General features: G+C 33.9%; 1 protein-coding gene across 22 annotated transcripts in view; it reads right to left on the bottom strand.

Moving 5' to 3' along the window:
- Ppfia2 (PPFI scaffold protein A2) overlaps positions 1-21,590 on the bottom strand; it is a 440,250-nt gene that overhangs the window by 360,916 nt on the left and 57,744 nt on the right. The gene's annotated exons all lie outside the window — the stretch shown is intronic.

Below are 21,590 nucleotides of genomic sequence, written 5' to 3'. Positions count from 1 at the left end.
ATACATACAGAGGTTATTAGTGAATATATACACACACACATATATATATATATATATATATGGAAATATGCAAATAAAATGGGACAAGACAGGAAAATAGATGTTACATCTTTAAAAATCCAAGTGAGAGCAGAATATGAAAAAAATTACCTTGAATTATCATAACATAAATCTTATGGAAAATGCCTAACCTACAAAATTTTTAAATTATCTATGATCTACTCTATTACTATATAGAGAGAGGATACAAGGAGATAAAGATTAGCTGTTCTGTTATAGAGATCAATTTCTAATCTCGAATCAGTAACCACAGAAGGTCATGCCTGAGTAATGACTACAGTTGTCAAGGTGATCATAAGTAGGGAAATAGGTAATATTGTGATAAGCTGTGGAGGCTGTGCCCTGTTTATAGGGACAACCACAACTAAATCTTATCAGTTATATGGCTTTGGTGTTAGGCATGCCAATAATTAGATTTTTCAGAAGAAACTAGAATTTGATGTTTTAAAATAAAATCTAGCTAGTTTTTAAAAATGTTTCCATGGTGGATTACAGTTACACATAAAATTAGGGTTCATTTTCACATAATCATTCAAGCATGGACTATAATTTGATCCATTACAGTCCACAGTACCACCTATCTCCCACATTTTTAGTGTTTGTAATTGATTTAGACCTCTCATCAATCACAATGAAAAAATTAGCACATCATACACATATAAAAAACAAAACAAAACAAATCCACCCTTGTGTGTTCAAAGGCTGCTGGATAGGAGTTTAGAACTACACTGGAGAATTACACTTTTTACTAAAAACGCTCTTTCTTGTGACCTGATCATTTCTTACCTGTTTGCATATGGTTTAAATAGGAGGGACAAGTAAACCAGGTAAATAACATTTCATTAAGAAAGTAAAAAGAGAAAGATAAATGAATCAAGATTGAAATAAAAGAAAATTAGATGTCTATGATTAGAGAAACAACCAATACTTTGAAATCATTTAAGTGAATTAATAACATAGGTATCTTTCTTGAAATTACTTGTGGGGGCTTTTCTGAGGGAGTCCCAGACACCTTCCTTGTGACAGTGATCCTAACAGCTAAACACCTCTTCACCCTCAATATAATTAGGCTACTGGCAGAAGCTTGGCTTGCTAGTCCTAAGAGGAGTCATGACTGTGCTCAGCTGGTCTTCTAAGAGAGGAGGTTAGAGGCCAATCTTCAGAGTGGCATGTATAGATACGGGCTGCTGCTATTGCTTCTCCAGGATCTTGGAAAGGTGATATTCTATTTCCTTTGGCAAGAGGAGAAGGGAGCTGGTATTATGAACATGTGCCCCTGCCATTAGGAGTCAATAAAGTTTGACCAAGTAAGAAAAGAAGACTGCTCTGTCTTGGGATTCTCTCCTACTCTTCACTCAGAACTTCACCATATCATTTTCTCCTGGCATACAAGGAATGGGAAATCTTTATTTGTGATGTTGGGGACTGAACACTGGGACTGAGCTAGGCAAGTGCTCTACCACTGAGCTACATCCCCAGATGCAGAATGGGAAATCTTTACAATATATAAGGGGCTGAGATAGGATGTTACTGAAACACTAAAGGCAGGAGGGGAGGAAGTGTGGTGTATGTTTCCATGTGAAGATGCTGACTTTGAGAGGAACTCAATAGATGATAAATTTCTTTGTGCATATTATATTGAGTGTCACAAATGATAAGGCAACCACAAGGACGATTCACCAAGATAATTATTAAGTTGTCTTTTTAATAACAGACACCACACCCACACACTCACATATAGTGTGTATGGGTATACAGACATAGATACACTTCCCACTTATCCAGAAAGCTTTTGAGGAACTACCCCTTTTCCTCCCCCATCCTAGCTTTAAAAGAGGCTTGTAGCTGGGTAGGGTGGTGCATGCCTATAATCCCAGTGGCTCAGGAGGCTGAGGCAGGAGGATCAGGAGTACAAAGCCAGCCTCTGCAACTCAGGGAGGCCCTACACAACTTAACAAGACCCTGTCTTTAAATAAAATACAAAACAGGGCTGAAGATGTGGCTCAGTGATTACGTGCACTAGGGTTCAATTCCTGATATCAAAGCAACAACAAAAAGAGTTGTAAAAATGACTTCAACTATTCAACTGTTAAAGGAGTCTGCCATAAAATAAAGATGATATAGAATCTGGTAGTCTGTTCTAGAGTATTTTATTTGAGGAATGTTTGAAACTAGATGTTCTCTTTGCCTTTAACTCAGTTTAAGACAGCTTTCTGGCTCTCAAAAGCCAAAATGTCCCCATTAATATCTCTCTATTGTTAGGTCAATTTGTAAAGGACCTTTCCTCATCTTCCTGTTGAAATTACTTATTCCAGTGTTACACACACCAAAAGGAATCAAATCACTTAAATTATCTGATCTTAAATGTTATTATTTATCTTAATGTTCTTATTAAGTAATGTATGTCCTATGTAATAAAAGAATGAGATATATTTATAAATTAGCCAATAAAATGAATAACCTAATTGAATTCAAAGACAAAATGTAACTTCAAATTTGTTTTAGAATTCCATGATGTGGTTTGACATTAGGTATCAAATGGCTAAAAGGTAAGATTAATACAAATTAGAATACCCAGTTTATCATACTTGATAAATATTCCTGTTGTGACAATGACAAAATCAAAAATCTATTCATAGGAAAAATTATTACCAACCATATTTAAAATGAAGTGAAATGATGTTAAATACATTTTGAGATAATATATGTCTGTCTTCACAGGCATAGGAAGGCATATATATTATATTAGCAATTGGAATTCTAATGCAACTATGAGAAAATGTAGAAATCAATTCAGGTAACAAACATTTTTAAGAATTTAGTTCATAAAATTTGTAATTATTTTTTACAAAAATCGTGAACAGTCCTTGTTATAATAGATAAGTGTGCCCATTTTCCGATTTTTAAGAATTTTAAACTTTTCATGTTAATCATGATCTTGAAAAAAAGAATTTTAATGAGTGAAAAAAGGTATTGATATGTGTTGTTTTTAAAAGTGTTGAATTTAACATAAACCATGACTTTATGATTCTAAAGAGTCCATAAATGTGCATTTTTATCCCCTTAACTCATTCAATTATAAAACAATTTTTGAGCTTATGTTCTATTTTTGTAAAGCAAGTAAGAGTGTCCTACTTGGAAAGAAGCCCAAGTCAAACATGGCTTATCATTTGATGCAAAAAGAATTTTATTCAGGTGTGAATAATGAACAAATGTGCATGAATGCATAACAAGATAATGGGTAAAATAAACAAAACTTTTGAGGAACTATGAAACTATACATTGCTATAACCCTTAAATGATAACTAAAAATAAGTCAATCTTTTTGAATGTTATGGAATATTTTATCTGTAAAAGTAAAATCTTTGACAATGCCACAGTGTTACTTAAATGTATTTTTCTATGCCCAACAACAGATAGGATATCAAATAGTAAAAGCATTGGCTTTCTAGAAAGTTTTAAAAATTACTATTGTAGTGTTATTTGATTAAAGCAAAAACAAACTTTTATTTATACGGTATACTGTGTATAGTTCATCATTTGCATCTAATAGCTAATAAAATAACTACTACTTACTGAATATTTATTATGTGCCAGTTGTAAATGCTTTGTACTCATTAATGATAACTTCTTAATAAGCAAGTTATTTCTTTTCTACTTAGGAGGATAGATAATATAACCAATAGCATGGCATGTAGCTTTTAAGAAGTTGGATTACAAAACATGTTCATAAGACACCATACCCATAAGACACCATGCTTTCCAATATCGGTACTAGAGGAGCAGCTTCACCTTATACCTGGTGGCTTTTGATATGTCCACATTGACTTTGTAAGCAAGTGTCCTGAGGGCCACCCTGTACATTGCAAGGGAGATTATTCTTAGGCGGAGCTTCTAAATAGGTGTTTTTCCTCAGCCTCCTGGGCACTAAAGAGGCCTGGGGCTGCCCACTTCACACCTTCCCATACCAGTTCCATCTACAGTAAATAAGCCTACTTAGATGCAGTATGGAATTGGCTACCCCTTAACAGAGAAGCCTACCTCTCTTGTTTCCTGTTATCTGGTTCATCCAGTTTATTGTTGTCCTGTGGGTTTGGAATCCAAGGCCAGAATTTGAGTGAGATAGGTAGGTGCTTATGGTGCAAAATTTAAGGAGGCATACATCCTGAGTTATTTTGCATGATCATAAGAGTGAGAGCCTCCTTAAATTTACCTCCCTAAACACCACATTTGTCTCATCCTAGTCTGTACCCTTCTAGGGTCATGGGAGCTGAAACCATGGTGGACTTCCTTTTGCCATTTGGATTCATGTCTCCTTACCACTTGGATCTACAGAAGGGTGGCAAGCTAACCTAGTGACTACCTCATGTCATTGCTCAGGGCTCTATGCCAGTAATGCATATTCTCCATGAAAGGGGTTGCTAACTTCTACACACACGAACAAAACAAAACAGGATCTATTAATTATACAATCAATTTGATTTCGATATAAATTTATTAATGAAACTTCCATTTCCCTTCCCAAGTTATGAAATACCTAAGTGAAGCTATTAGGAAGTCTCCTTGACACAGTTGTAAAGTTGGTTTCTTTAACTGGAAATCTCTTTTCTGGGATGGAATTCTGGCCCATGAATCAGAAGCATAGGGCTTAGGAAGGCTGAATTGCAAAAGTGGGACAATCAGCAACAGAGCTCTAAGTAGAATGGGATTGGAGAGCAGTCTGAGGCATGGTATCATCTCCACACAGGTTAAGATTAAACTCCAAATATGGAGTTTAATCTTAATCTATGCACTCCTCCTTATGGTCCCCTGATCTAAGAATTAACATATTTTTATTTGACATATAGTTCTAATGATGAAGCTATAGGAATCAATCTTGAGATTTTCTTTTAGTGTAAGTCAGTCATTTGGTTCAAATATTGTAAATTCTTCTTCCTCTGTGTAGAGGTGGGGAAAATCAGAATATTAGGATTTGAAGTCTTTCTCAGGGATGTTACTTTTAATCCCTAAAGACTATAATCAACTATTAATGGTAAAGGAAAAGATGATAAAAATTGTTTAGGTATCAAATACAATAAAAATGAAGAAAATGAATCATATTCAATTGAATTTACATCACCTATGCCTCAAGACCCTGCTTATCTAATAGTGAAATTTAAGGTTAATAGCTAAGTTACTAAAAAATCACTCTATATAACATGAAAATATCTAAAACATTGCAATAATTGGTAACAATTGTAAGTAATTTAAACTGCTTATTTATACATTATAATAGGCTAGATTGTTTCCCCAAAACTCATGTTTAAGTTCCAACCCCCAGTACCTCTGTACATAATCTTTGGAGACAAGGCCTTTTAATGAGGTAATTAAACTGACTGATTGATTTCCTTATAAGAAGAGGAGAAGATAGACACCAGCAATGTGGGCATACAGCAAAGGAAAGAGATCTCAGAAGAAACAAATTTGCCAAAATCTTGATCTTGGGATTCTAGTTTCTGTAACTGTTAGAAAATGCATCTCTGTTTATTAAGCCACTCAGTCTGTATTATTTTGTTATTGCATCTCTAGTAAACTAATGCGTGCGTATTTGCAATTTGGAGATAATTTAGGGATTCTTTGGGGAAAGTTATCATATTTTAATAAAAAATATATTATAGTTAATCAAGTAATCTATCCAAAACTACATTAATGTCAGTGGAATTAATATAAAGTAGTAAAATAACCATTTTTTTATTGAATTGTTATATTGAGAATTTGATTCAGTCTTTAAAATATTCAATAAAGGGCTGGGGATGTGGCTCAAACGGTAGTGTGTTCGCCTGGCATGCACCGGGCACTGGGTTCAATCACCAGCACCACATTAAAAAAAATAATAATAAAGATGTTGTGTCCACCAAAAACTAAAAAATAAATATTAAAAAATTCTCTCTCTCTCTTTAAAAAATTCAATGAAGTACTTTATGTTTGTAGAGTTTATAAAATTTGTCTTATTCACAATATCAAAATTAAGCATTTATTTTATCCCTGTATTGAAAAATTCTTCAAAATTTCCCTCATCTACTATTTCTTTTTAGTGTATCTGTTATTGCCAACGCATTATCATGATTCATCTTATTGTTTAAACCTATTCACTGGTGTTTTTCATCTTCCTATTAAGGTATGCTTGACAGGTTTGACCTCTATAATCTTCTTGAAATACTCTTTTTCCCTTGGTTTCTATTTACTTTCTTCCTGTATAAGTTTTCATTTTGTACCATGGTTCTACATACTACATATGCTGATGAATTCTGAGTTTCTATCTTCAACTTCAACTTACCCTCTGAAATCCATACTGCTTACCCCAATCTCCACTTGGATACATTTTAGTCATCTAAAACTTCATTATGTTAATGTGAAGTCAAATGTTTTTTTGACCTTATCTTCTCCAAACTAGTTTCCATCCCAGTGATCTCCATCTTATTAAATGGCATTATCTGTCACTCAATTGTTTAGGTCCAAATTCTTCAGCTTATACCACTATGACTCTTTTAAAGATATAGCTTCAATATGACTCTATGTCCACTCTTACTATCCTAGTCCCTTAGTCTATGTCAACAAGATCTTTCCCTTAAACTAAAAAAATTACTCCTGGTTGTTTATGAATCTATTCTTTTCTCCTCCTCCATCATATAGTCTCCACAATAGCAGTCAGATCTACTAAAATGTAAATTATATCTGTTTACTCTCTTGTCCAAAACTGTTGAATGGCTTTCTATCAATCTTAAAAAATGCAACTCAGACCTCTTACTTTGTCCTGACATAGCCTGTATGATCTTACTTTCAGCCATTTCTCCGATCCAATCTTTTACAATTCTCCTTCTCGTGTGCCTTTCCAGTCATATCATTATTATTCAAAAATCAATGTAAATATGTCTCCTATCTCAGAGCCTTTGCATATGCTTTTGAATACTGCTTATGGCACACATTCCCTAGACATCTTTCTGGTTTGTAAGCTCACTCAACTTTATTTGGATCACAGTTTAAATATCAAAACATGAGCACAAGCTTCTTTAACTGTCTAAATCAGCAAAGTTTTCACCTGGAAAATTTGCAAACTCAAAGACTTCATAGAAGTGTGTTTAATAAAGGGATAATTTATAGAGGCATGAATAATTTAATGGCTATATTGGAATGGTGAAGCACAGAGCTTGGCAAAAAGGTAACCATCCCTTCACCTAACACTGTAAGGTACAAGAACAATGTTGCTAAGGACCAGCAAGAGTCCTCTGCCTCTAGCAAAAGCTTGCCACACAATAGGTTCAATAAAGACCTGTTGAATGAGTGAATAAAAGAATGAAAGCATGTAATTCCCATTTAGTACATAAAAATGCTGAGGCTAAGGGTATACATGATGAAGTTATTTCTTGTTTTTATATAAATGCATCACTTTGAAAGCATAGCTAAAGGGATTAGTGTTTGTAGAACAAATCTTTATAAAATGCCTAAACGAACATAATAATGAATTACTTGCTTGAGATCATATATCTGGTGAATACTGAAAGGAACTTTGAAGCCCCAAGCCTCATAACCCTCAGCCTTTCCATTCCATCTTGCATCCACTAATGAGACAACTTTCTAAAGGAAAAAGTTCTAAACTCGGCACAATCTCATCTTCAAGCAATACATTTCTATATATCCCAGCGTTTCTATCTCATAGGAAGGGGAAAAAATATAAAGTGATTTAATACACAATACATTAAATGTATCTTCTGATGAAATACATTCAATACCTCAGATTAAAGTCCTGATTCTCTAATTACCATACAATGAATAAATCAATGCTTTAAAAATGTCCCTAATGTGTATTCTAGTATAATTAAGTGGTTCACATGTATTAAATTAAAAATCAATAATATTCATTTTTAAGAAACATCTCATAGTCTGTAGATTCACAGCACGGGGAATGAGTAACAGAAGACAAAATTTCTTTTTAAAAAATCATTCAATTTGTCACATAATGCTTAATGGAAACAATCTTTCTACAGAACATCAGCTCCTCAAGGCAAGCATCCAAATAATAAAGCTGGGTTTGTTAATGAGGCGTCTTCCTCCTCTACCAGGCTGAAGCTGTTAGTGTTTCCTTGGCAACTTTACAGGGTAAATTTCCTGGGAGGCAGAGAAGAGAAACACACACACCAATTTTATAAATCTTTCCTATAGAAGCCAAAAGGAACTCAAATTAATCATCTTTAAAAATTAAAAAAAGAAATTCCATTTTTCCTTTACTTTGAAAATATTAATTTTCTGAATTTTCCTTTTGCCCATACAATTAATTCCTTTCAACAAAGGGTGAGCACATATTGTGAAGGAGGCACTATTATGTTCATGAGAAGCTACCATGATAAATAAATCAAGGCCCAAAACTTTCATAGTGTTCAGAGTCAATTCTGGAATCAGAATTACAGACAATTTCATCAATATATTGTATAATAAGCATGAGGCATCCACTGAATCTGCTATGTAGAATCCAAAGATTATGACTGACTTCAAGAGTTTTTCAGTCTAAGAGTTTGTCAATTGGCAGAACAATATGGGAACACTGTGAAAAGATTCTGAGAAATAAAGTGTTTAAATGATAATAAGAGGAATTATAGAAGTAAATTTTATAGAATGAAAGCAAGTTTGAGAATTTGACACTCCCAAGATTTAATTTTATTTTTGAATGCATATAGGGCATGTTTGCCTAGGCACTTGGTTGGGTAACATAAAAATTAGTCTTTATTGAGCATTTACTCTAACAAATCCCATGTTAAAAACTCTATTAAATAGTGTCCGAGCTCCCTTAACTGTTAGTATTACTACCTTTTTGAAGGTGGTGAAACTTTGCAGGTTTTTATGACTTGACAAAAAGTCACACAATGTTCAATCCATAACTGACATCTCAGGGATTTAGAATAACTATGCTCACTTTAAAAATTTGAAGGTTGAAGAAAAATAAGGGGGAAAACTTCTTGCCATGTCACGGACTTGGGAGAAAATGAACATATTTGCTCAGTGTTTGAAGAATGAATCAAATTGAAAGCAGAACATTGCTATGGAAAGATTGACAGTCTCTGATGGAAAAAAGTATATGCTTGATTGGATATCATATTCTCTGGATATGGGTTAATCATATCATTTAGCAAAAAAAAGTGAAATTCCAAATATGTTGGCTCTATATTTCTAATTTTAAAGTATTTTCTACAAATTCCAATTTATGTAGGAAATATATGTATCAAAGACACAATTTGTGTCAGCAGTGCATAAAATAGGGTTTTCCCAAAAGAAAAAAAGTACCAGAGATTTCGGTTCTACCTTTTCCAAGGAGTGCCTTCTCTGAAGCACTTTCCCTTCTGAGACGTTTTTGGTGTAGCTTCTTATTTATTCCTTTCCATAGGTTGATGAAGAGAATCTTTTATGAACTCCTCACTTGTCTCAATGAGCTCCTTTCCCAACTTTTACAGATGGATGAATTCTTCTCATCTCAAACTTAGCATGTCCAGATAACACATTGTCTCTCTTCTGACATTTCTCTGCAAAATTCTCCTATTCAATTTCTTATCTCAGTGGATATTTCCAATAACTAGTTATCCCGTTTGGTTTCTGGAGATCGATAGTCTTCCCTCACCATATATCCATATATACCAATCTAGTTGGTTGTTCCTTCTCAATATCTGCTCAACTCAATCTAATTCATCCTCTCCACAATTTCACTTCCTCAGTATATATATGATCACATGATGGATGTGAGTTTGCACCATGTTCAGCCAGAGGAAGGAGAAGTTGTGTTCCATTTGTGTATAGTGTATCAAAAGGAATTCTACTGTTATGTATAACTAATGAGAACAAATTTTTTAAAAAAGTTCAAAGCCTCATTTCATTTTTCCCTCAGCCCTGGCTTTCTATAAAACAATGCCTTTATTGAATTTCTTTTGTTTTTCTCATTGTTATATAATCTCATCTCCAGAGCAGTCATTTCTAAAGGGTGGCCTGGGGACCTTAACACCTGCATCACCTGAAAAATTTCTACAAATGCGATTTCTCTGGGCCTGGTCCAGGGCTGCTGAATCAGAAACTGTGTTTAACAAGCCCTTCAAGAGTTCAAACAAAGGTTTGAGAACCACTGCTCCAGAGCAAAGTGTCTTAAATTCAAATATAGTCAGGTTACTCCTGTGGTCAAAACTCTTAAGTAACCTTGCCATTCTTAGGAAGAAGAGCCATTAAATATCTTCGCACATGGGACTCTTCATAATACTGTCCTGGGCTACTTTTCTCACTTCACTTTTCACCACTTTCCAGGAAGAAACCTGCACTCTTATCACAACAAAGCTTGCACTTCCTTGTGAAGTGATCTCTTGCTTCCATGGTTCTGCTCCTCAGATTCTTCCCTCTAGAATACATTCCTGCCCTCTGAGTAAATGTCATTCATCCTTAGAGACCCAGCCCAGACATCACCTCCTCTCAGGGGTTTGAGTCCCTCAGGTAAAGAAAGTGGTCCTACTAAAGCTTCCACAGCACCTTTCACTTAACCATATCATACTTATGAATGCATCATTTTATTATTGTCATTTTATTCATCTGACTTTGCCATTCATTTGAGTTCTAGATCACCTCTGCACTGTGCTGCTCATCTTGTACACTAAGCAATTGTCAAAAATCCCAATGAATAAATGTTAAAGGAATTTGATAAATTTATGTTCAATGTACCCTTCAAAGAGCTTCTCCTGAAAGGGAAGGATGAGCTAATTGTCTGACATCAGTTCTTGGGAAGATTTTTGAATTGTGCATTATCCCATGTTAACAGGCTTGCTTTCTGGTTGTATGTTGGTTTGGTTAGTGTGAATCGATAAGAAAATGATTATCTTTGATCTTACTGAAAAAAAATTGGACTTCTGGACAATAAAACTAATGTAAAGATATTTTTAGTAGTACAGCTGAAATTAGTGTCCCACAGGGCCCCGTAAGTGCCCTACAATTCTACTTCAAGTTTGCAAAATACCACACTTGTGTAAGAACACAGAGCTTAGTGACCAAAAAATCAGTTGCAAGTTGGTCTTCATTACTTACTAGCTGCATCAACTTGAGCAAATTAGTTGATATCCCTTGTATTAAATAACCCCTTCTATGTCCTAGTACCTAATTTAAGAAGTCTTGAATGACTAATTATAATATTAATAATAATTAATATTAATTTGATAATTCATGGAAGGTACCTTTTTGGTAGCTTATGGAAACATTTAATAGTAGCTATTATTATCCATGGAATAATACACAGACCCAGGATAGATTACACATGTAAAGTAATAACAGGGCATAGACACAGATTAAATGTTGAAACAGATATGCTTCTGTTTAATAGGGCATAATAGGGCATAGACACAGATTATATAAAAAATGTTGAAACAGATATACAAGAAAAACAAATATAGATTAATCATTGATATAAATCTCCTTTAGATTTCTACAGTGTATTTTTCCTGAAAGGAAATACATTCCAAGATTGATTTTACTAATCCAGCTATCTTTATAATGTTATACATTTCTATGGCTTTGCTTTTTATAAATTTTTTGCCAATGCCATTTTCAAATATATGACTTTTATTCTTTCTGTAAAATATTGGGCATTGTTTTGCTATAAAAATAAGATATGATTGTTGAGTGAATTACAATCCATGAAAAATGTGTTCCTCTTTCACTGTGTTATTTAACATCATATATTTATACCATGTGGACAGTTTGAAGCATGTTAGAAATATACGATAGCAACTGAGATCCTTAAAACTTACAGGGGATACCAATGTTACCATTCCAGATACACATATTTTGTGGGAGATTTATCTGTCAATCTTTGCTGGTTGAGAATCAGAGGTTCAAGACCTATGATCTTAATTTATAATTAAACCTTCAATTACATGATGTTTGGGTCTTTCACTGATATAAAATATAAATAACTACAATAATACCCTAAAATTTAATTTTTAAAAAATCAGGCTTTATTTTCAACTCTGTATATAATAGTCTAAAATACTGGGTTTAAAAACAAAACCGGGAGTGGAGATAAGCAAGCCTATCTGAGGTGATTTTTGTAAAAGGAAAGAATAAAATGCTTCTATCTTTTCCAATTATTAATAAGTTCAATTCCACTGGGTGAGACCTTAAAACAATTTATCTTTTTAATTAATGAATAACCACAAGGCAGAATATTTTGTGAAGTGAAAGCAAAAACAGGGTAATTTCTAAAATATGTACGTATATAAGTATTAAATTGCTATTTCTAATAATACTAATAATAGATATTTATAAATATTTACCTAATTGTATTTCTCCCTTACTAGATTTAAGTATCAGGCCAATTAACATAAGTAGTTTTAAGGTACCCATGAGAACCTGGGAAGAAGCAGATGATATGATTTAAAATTTACTAAGTTTACACATCTAGAAAAGTTTGGCATGGAATATTTTATCTCATACTTTAATTTTTGCAGATAATAGCTATAGAGAAATTGGATAGAGTCAGAAGGAGAGATGGGAGCTTTGAGCAGTATACAGAATCAAACATGTAAAATTTTCAGAAGGAGATCAAATTTGAACCGAAAGGATGCGCAGAAAAATTATTTTTCCATTACTATTTTCTTGGGGGGAAATTCACCAAGTTCTAGATCATAAGAAGTACATTTCGAATTCATCTCCCATTCCTTAGTTTAGTTTTTGAAGTGATGAGTAATAATCATAATGGCAAAAAGAAACAGGGATAGGACATCTAGTTTCTTCTGGGCACCTCCAATTTAATTACTGCGACAGGATTCTGTTAGGAATGAATGTTTTCAATATCAATATCACATTTTTTGAAATACTATTAGATGAACAGAAATTAAACTGAAATCAGAGCATAAAATGCAGTGATATTATCCTATTATACTAATTGAGAAAATAATATAATGGAGGAATTTTAGGATATAGCATGATGCTGGAGATTTAGCATCAATGAGAAAATTTTCTCTAGACAGGATGTGCTCTACCGAGAATCTTCCTTTCTACTATTCACCCAAAAACTTATTACCCCAATAAACAAACATAACTAAGCTTCAAATTTTATGAGTCTTTAAGTTACTGAGACTAATTTAGAATACTTTATATCCAGATTTTCACTTTTCTCAATATTTATGAAACATATTTTTAATTATTTACTCCTTTTCCCATATATTACTAATGTAATGATATTCAACTGGGCTATACAAGTAGATAAGAATTCTAAAGGGCACAGTATGCTAACTTTTGGGGATGATCAGCAGTGAAATATTTGAATATTTCTCTTGCTTGAAATAAACCAGACAGAAAATGCAGAGTCTTTACTTTGGACATACAATCTTAACTGAAATAGAAGTATAAGAACTATCTATATTTTGCATGGCTCCATGTATAAAGCAAAGACATGGTTCCTCTAGATCTGATATGACTGCTTTCAATTAATACAGTACCACTTAGAGCAAGGACTCTCTGCGGCCACATTTTAATAGTAGATAAGTCTTCCTTCCTTTGCCTCCAGCATGCCCCCAATTGGATTGTGAATCCTGAATGCATGCTACAGTAGCTATATATAACCCAAATTCAAATAGAATCTTTCTCAATCATCTGTGGCCTAAAGACTAAGAATAATGCTCTGCTGAAAAGTATTCACACATCCTTAAGCAAGGAGCAACATCAGGCCATGTAAAACTATTGTTAAGCAGGTTCTGCCAGAAGTGATTAGTAGCACTCCTAATGGGAGTTTTATTTGCTTCTTTAGTAGGAAACTACTTCATGTATAATATGATACTTTTGCTTTCAGGATATCTGGTCTCAAATGGGACACTACAATCCAATTCTGTCTCCCACAACCCAACATCGAGACACGCACACACACATAATTTCCTGAGGATGGATTTTGACTACACAAGAGAGAGCATATCCTAAAAAGTAGTTGGCTCAAGAGAACAAAGAGAACTGTCAGGAAGCCTACAGGGGACTGAGAGAATCACAGAAAATGAGGACTATTTAATTTCCATTTTTTTGAGGTTATTGTGAATGAGGTAGTTTTCCTCATCTTCTCAGAGGATTTGTCACTGATATATAGAAATGCCTTTGATTTAGGGTATCTTGCTACTTTGCAGAATTCATTTACTAGTTCTAGAAGTTTTCTGGTGGAGTTTTTTGTTTGTTTCTTTGTGTGTGTGTGTGTGTGTGTGTGTGTGTGTGTTTTGTTTTGTTTTGTTTTTGTTTTTGTTTTTGTTTTTGTTTTTGTTTTTGTTTTTGTTTTACAATCTGTGAGGTAAACAGAGAGCCTACATCCTGGGAGCAAATTTTTACTACTCACACATCACATAGAGCAATAATCTCTAGGTTATATAAAGAACTCAAAAAGCTAAGCACCAAAAAATACAAATAATCCAATCAACAAATGGGCTAAGGACCTAAACAGACACTTCTCAGAAGAGGATATGCAATCAATCAACAAATATATGAAAAAGATGCTCATCATCTCTAGCAATCAGAGAAATGCAAATCAAAACTACTCTAACATATCATCTGACTCCAGTCAGAATGTCAGCTATTATGAAGACAAACAATAATAAGTGTTGGCAAGGATGTGGGGAAAAAGGTACACTCATCCACTGCTGGTGGGACTGCAAATTGGTGCAGCCAATATGGAAAGTAGTATGAAGATTCCTTGGAAATCTGGAAATGGAACCACCATTTGACCCAGCTATCTCTCTCCTTGGACTATACCCAAAGGACTTAAAAACAGCATACTACAGGGACACAGCCACATCAATGTTTATAGCAGCCCAATTCACAATAGCTAAACTGTGGAACCAATGTAGGTGCCCTTCAATAGATGAATGGATAAAAAAATGTAACATATATACATAATATGATATTACTCAGCAAAAAGCCAATAAAATCATGGCTTTTGCAGGTAAATGGATGGCATTAGAGAAGATAATGCTAAGTAAAATTAGCCAATCCCCCCAAAAAAACAAATGCCAAATATTTTCTCTGATATAAGGAGGCTGATATAGTGGGGTAGAGAGGGGAAGCATGGGAGGGTTAGATGAATTCTAGATAGGGAAGAGGGTTGGGAGAAAAAGGGAGGGGGCAGGGCATTAGCAAGGATGGTGGAATGTGACCGACATCATTATCCAAAGTACATGTATGAAGACTCAAATTGATGTCAACATACTTTATATAAAAACAGAGATATGAAAAATTGTAGTATATATGTGTAAAAAATGAAATGCAAAAAAACCCAAAGTACATGTATAAAGACATGAATTGGTGTGAACATACTTTATATAAAAAGATATGAAAAATTGTGCTCTATATGTGTAATAACAATTGTAATGCATTCCACTGTCATGCATTTAGAAAAATAAAATCAATAAAAGAAATGGAAAAAAAGATTCTTAATTTAATCATACCTAGAGCATTCCTTTCACCACATATATTAACAGTCATATTACAATCATTTGAGAGATCCATTATTTAACCCAGAAAATGAAAAATGTGGGCCAGAGTAGTTTTCCCCTGAATCACAGGAACTGTAACAACACCTCAGATTCTAAACAAAATGAAAATTTTTGGACCAGCTCAGTCAAGAGTGACCTCTCCATCTACCGAATTTCCATTGTATTTATTTCATGCACATATTACCTCGTGTTATCACTGTTTGCTTTCTATATATATTCTAACTCCCTTAGCAGAAACTTGCACACACCTCTCTGTGTTCTACAGACTCTCAATAAATACAGTGATCAAAAAAAAAAAAAAAAGAAAAAGAAAAATCCCAAACCATGAAAAGATGTTTGGAATAGGCTTTTTCCTGTATGGTAGATGCAAGACCTTCTTAAGGATCTTACCAAGAAAGTATTTCCTTTCAGTACCTGTAATTCTCTCATCATATATCTTTTGCTGTTCTGAGGCCTCAAAACCTTAGGAACAATTACAGTATAATACATAATTGGAATTACTCACCAACACTAAATGAATCATTTCAGCAGATTGTACTTGATGTCAAACACCTCTACTGAAAACTCATTGGCAGGAAGTACATTGTTACTCATTCTGTTATTATTCAGAATTCTCAGGTCAAAAGTCCTGCACATAAAATAAGACTAATTTGACAAGAATCTATTGATGGCTAATAGCTAAAAGTAAGCTTCAATCAGCTATAGAAAGAAGATGATGACTACTTCAAACCAGGGTAACACAGAGGGAGCATTTTATAAAGAAGAAATTATTTAGGGGGGCAGAAGGGAGAGGAAAGGAGAGAGAGAGGGGGAGAGGGAGAGAAAAACAAGAAGGAGGAGCAGGAGGAAGAGGAGGAGGAGGAAGAGGAAGAGGAGAAGGAGGAAGAGGAAGAGAAGGAGGAGGAGGAAGAGAAGGAGGAGGAGGAGTAAGAGAAGGAGGAGGAGGAGGAGGAGGAGGAGGAAGAGAAGAAGGAGGAGGAGGAGGAAGAGGAGGAGGAGAAAAAGTAAGAGGAGAAGGAGGAGGAGGAAGAGGAGGAGGAGGAGGAGGAGGAGGAGAAGGAGGAGAAGGAGGAGAAGGAGGAGAAAGGGAAACTTTTTATAATTTAAATTAGAATATCAAAACTGTACTAGGAATATTAAAAAATAGTTCCCATTTATCCTAATCCCTTGGTTTTCATTTAAATTCTCTTCTGTAACTCCCTCCCCAGAGACTGGACCTAGTGAAAATACAGCAAAAGGGATGGGATTTCTCTTCTGAGTTTAGGTTACAAAAGACTGTCCTCTAGCAGTTTCTCTCTCTCTCTCTCTCTCTCCCTCTCTCTCCCTCTCCTCCCCTCTTCCTTGCCCCACCTTCTCTGACACTCTTGGAGGAAGTTGCCACATGCTGAGTTTCCTTATGGGGAGATTTATGTGGTAAGAAACTAATGTCTCATGCCTTACAAATCTCAGGTTAAATGAATTTAGAAGCTATTCCATCCCACCCCATGCCTTTGCAATTCTGAGGACTTCAGCCCTCTCTGGTACTTTGATTACAGCCTTGATAGACCTTAAGTCTGAGGATCCAGCTGAGCTATGCCAAAATTCTCCCCACAGATATTATGAAATAATAAATGCTATTGTTTTAAGATAGTAAATTTTGAGATGATTGTTGGTACAGGAATAGTTACTAATATTAAAGTCAATATTCATACATTTCTAATCAATTGTTCAATTTTATACATTTACCACATAAGTGCTCACTATAAAATAAAAATATTGCAAAGGATAAATCATTATCTATCAATGAATAAATAAAGGAAATAATGCTCTATCATTTTTAATTGCACAACTGCAATTATATTTCTAAAGGAAAACCAGTGTTGGGGAAAAAACACTGAGTAATTGATTGATTGATTCCTTGTATTGTTGTTAATAATTATCAGTACAAATCACAAAAGGCAGTATGTACAAGTTACAATATATCTTCTTCTAGACAGAGTTCCATTTTCTTGGCCAATTCTAAACATTAAATTTCTAAGAAAAAATAGGTTTTGTTTTAATAATTGCTAGGCTGAATTCTGATACCCAAAGCCAGCAAGGATATGGAATTCTATTTTGAAAAAGCAACTTATTTTTAATTATGTATGAATAGCTTGGTCAAATTGACAAGAATGTTTAAAGAGTCCTGCAATTTTTAGCTACTAAATACATAGTCACAGCAGATGACTCATATTTTTTTTAAAAAACCCGAGATACTTTATATCAGAAATTAAAAACACTCCTTAGTCAATGTCTGAACACATAATGAAAATATCTATCCTATTCATTCTACCTAGTTCTTTAGAATAAATAGAGCAGTTTAAATCTCCTTTTCAGGTAGCACTGGAAGAATTCCTCTCATTACAAACAAAAGACCCAGCCTCACTTTGCTTAGAAAACCATCAATCAAAACATGAAAATCTATTTTTCCTTAGAAACTTATCCTTATGCTCAAATTATTCTGCTCAAATGATCACCACTACAAACCAATTAGCTTCTTCTAAATAGTTTTGCATTTTCTATTTCCCAATTCTAATTTCCTTAGGCAATTCTGTGACCTCATTTTGTAATTCCCAGTACTATATTAGATAATTGTCTGTACAAGAAGGGTCCCCAAAAATGAAAGCCTAATTTATGCAGAACTTTGCTACCAGGAAATCAGTAAAGAAGTTAAATTCATATTAATACACTATGGTTGTGTGTCAGGTATTTTAATGCTTGTATTAATATAGGGGGCTTAGTTAGGAATGTGAACTTTGGAGCCAGGATGCATAGGTTTGAATCTTGACTCTTTTGCAGTCCAGATGTATAATCTTGGGTCAGTTCTGTGCTCTGATTTCTCACATATTAAACTTAAGCAATAGCTAGGCAAGTGGTGCATCCTCCCAGCTACTCGGGAGACTGAATCAGAAGGATCACAATTTCAAGGCCAACCTTGGGAACTTAGCAAGACCTGTTTTAAAAAATAAAAATAAAAAGGGCCAGGAATATAGCTCAGTAGTGAGCACCATTGAATTCAATCCCCAGGATGAATGGATGCTAGATAAATGAGTAAATAAATAAACAAGCTTACATAATAATAGTACTAGTCTCAGATGGTTATTGGGAGACTAAATGTGTACACATAGCAAATGCAGATAAAAGTTACCTGGTAGTAATATGAGGAGCACTATTTGCAGCAGTAGAAACCATGCAATATTGTTTGATTTGTTTTATTTAAATTTTGATTTGCATACTAGAAAGAAGAAAAATCTGGGTCTGTCAATTTCTCTGATGGATCTGTGACTGCAGGCTCCTCACTGTCATCAACCAATTATGAAGGATGTGGTAGTACATTTTCATCAGAAGACATTGTGACTGAGTGAATGCTAAGGAAAAAGAGTGAAATATTGCATATTTGCATATTTAAATCTTACATACTTGAGTTACAAACCTGCTTTTGGCTTACAAACCCATAAAACAACTTGGCCTTGCTTTATGAAGCAGGGACATGAGGCAAGATGAACAGATCATAATATTTTTATAGGGTTAGTGAGGACCTAAATAAGTCTTCCTGTCATTATATAATGACCTCAGAAAAACTTTTTGCTTATAAAATATTATTGTGTTTTAATTCATTCTGAGAACTTTTTAAAAAAATATTTCTTAGTTGTAGATGAACACAATACCTTTATTTATTTATCTTTCTGTGGTGCTGAGGATAGAACCCAGAGCCTCACACATGCTATGTGAATGCTCTACCACTGAGCCACAACCCCAGCCCCAGAGAACATTTTTGATCAAACGGTTTGTTCAGCTACAACATGAATTCTTTCATCAGCAAAGGAATTAAATATTATTTTGGACATGTATTTGAAGACAGGCAATAAAGACGTTAACCTATTAAAATGGGATCCAATTAGCCCTGTCTTATGTGATCCCCTGCTATGTTTTTCTTCAGTAGGTAAAAAGATATTTTTTTGTCCTTAAGTTTCATACACTTTAAAGGAAATAGTGTTCTACCTTTTGACCTTGACTTTTCTTCTATTGAGAAACAAGATTTTTTTCTCACATGAAAATATAAGATTTTATTTCTAAATTTGGGTTTATGATGTACCCAGAATCTTTTTGTTGTTGAAATAGATCATAATTAAACAATGCTTAATGGAGAAATGGTGGGCTTACTAAAAAATTTGGATTCTCTGCAAATTTATTTAATAATAATGTTTTGATTGTATAATGAATTTAACACCAAATAAGACATCTTCCTCTCTTTAAATTGTGAGTTCTAATAAGAAAATATACATTCTTCATGTGATATAATTCTTAGTAAATCATTCTTAAGGCTTTAAAGCTATTATAACATTATTAAATGTTATACAGTATAGGTTATAGAGAATTATGGTACATTATTTTAAAATTGCTTCACTAAATAAAATTACTTATTCCATTTAATGGAATAAGTAATTTTATTTAGTACACTCTCAGCTCAGACTGCAGTGGTATATCCAGTTAGTTTGGGGAAGTAAAGGAAAGGAAGAGCCAAAGAAATTAAATGGATTATATTTATAATTATGAAAGAGATGTATTGGCCACTTCTGCTGAAAATCCAAATGATTGGATTTAGATTTGCATTATCAGAAAAGAACAATTTTCAATTTTTAGTAATAATCTAAGCCCAGCAACTATAAAGGAGCATGAGTTCTAGGTAAATTGAAGAATCAATCAGTAGAAGAACTTTCCCAAAATGTTCAAATCCTCTCTGTTCAGTATCTTTTTCTACATCAAGTTTTTTTTTTATTCACTGCTCTTTCCAGACATCTGGATTAATCAATGTCTGCATTAGAAAGGCACTCAATAAATACAACTAAATGTCTGCATGGATATACTCTATCAGTTCAGATCAGACTAGAATCGATCAATCAAGGAAAAGGCTTACATTAATTTTTAAAAACAATTCGATATGGTGTTTTGACACTGAACACAGGAATACTATAATGAAAGTGATTAGAACAATTCTGCTCAGATACATCTATTGATCTATAAATAAATCATATATCTTACTCAGTCTCAATAAAGAATAAAAGCATGGCATTTTCAGGTAAATGGATGGAGTTGGAGAATGTCATGCTAAGCAAAATAAGCCAATCTCAAAAAACCAAAGGCCAAATGTTTTCTGATATTTGGATGCTGAATCCATAACCATAACGGGTGACGGGCTAGGAAAGAATGGAGGGATTTTGGATTTGGTAGAGGGAAGTGAAGGGAGGACAGGGGGTGTAGAGGTGGGAAAGATGGTGGAATGAGATTTACATTATTACCCTATGTACATGTATGATTGCATGACCAGTATGACTCTGCATGGTGTACAGCCAGAGAAATGAGAAGTTGTGCTCCATTTGTGTATGACAAGTTGAAAAACATTCTGTTGTCATGTATAACTAATTAGAACAAATTTGAAAAATTACAAAAATGATATAGTAAGCAGTGTTTGGCTTTGGGGCCAAGAATATACTAAAATATGGAAGTGAAAAACAAAGAAAGAAGTCATATAAAATATATTTACATGAATTTACTATGGATATCACTATTACAAAAGTAAAACATGAAGATGGCAAAAATACAGAGTCTAAGACTTACTTTGACAATTTCTGATTGACTAAACCATCAATTGAAAGACTTTATTCTAAAAAAGATTTACATAGAATGATTTTGATAGGCTCAGAGGAAGGAATATGAAGAATTAGAACCCGGAGGAAATAAATAGTTTACTCATGGTTTGAAACAAATCCTTTCATGAAAATTAATTTGTATAAATTTTGGCCATTTCTTATATCTACAGAATAATGGATATTAGATGTACATTTTAAAGGTGTTATTAATTTCAATATACTTAGTTAGGACCTTCTCTTATCTCTCTCTCTTTCTCTTTCTTACTCCCGCCCTCCACTGCACACACACAATAGAAAGAAAAAGTTCATTTCTTTTTCTTTTGAAGTGCTGGTTTTG

This window comes from Ictidomys tridecemlineatus, chromosome 6, assembly GCF_052094955.1.
Source record: "Ictidomys tridecemlineatus isolate mIctTri1 chromosome 6, mIctTri1.hap1, whole genome shotgun sequence".
Lineage (NCBI taxonomy): Eukaryota > Metazoa > Chordata > Mammalia > Rodentia > Sciuridae > Ictidomys > Ictidomys tridecemlineatus.
This window is presented reverse-complemented; position numbering and strand designations above follow the sequence as displayed.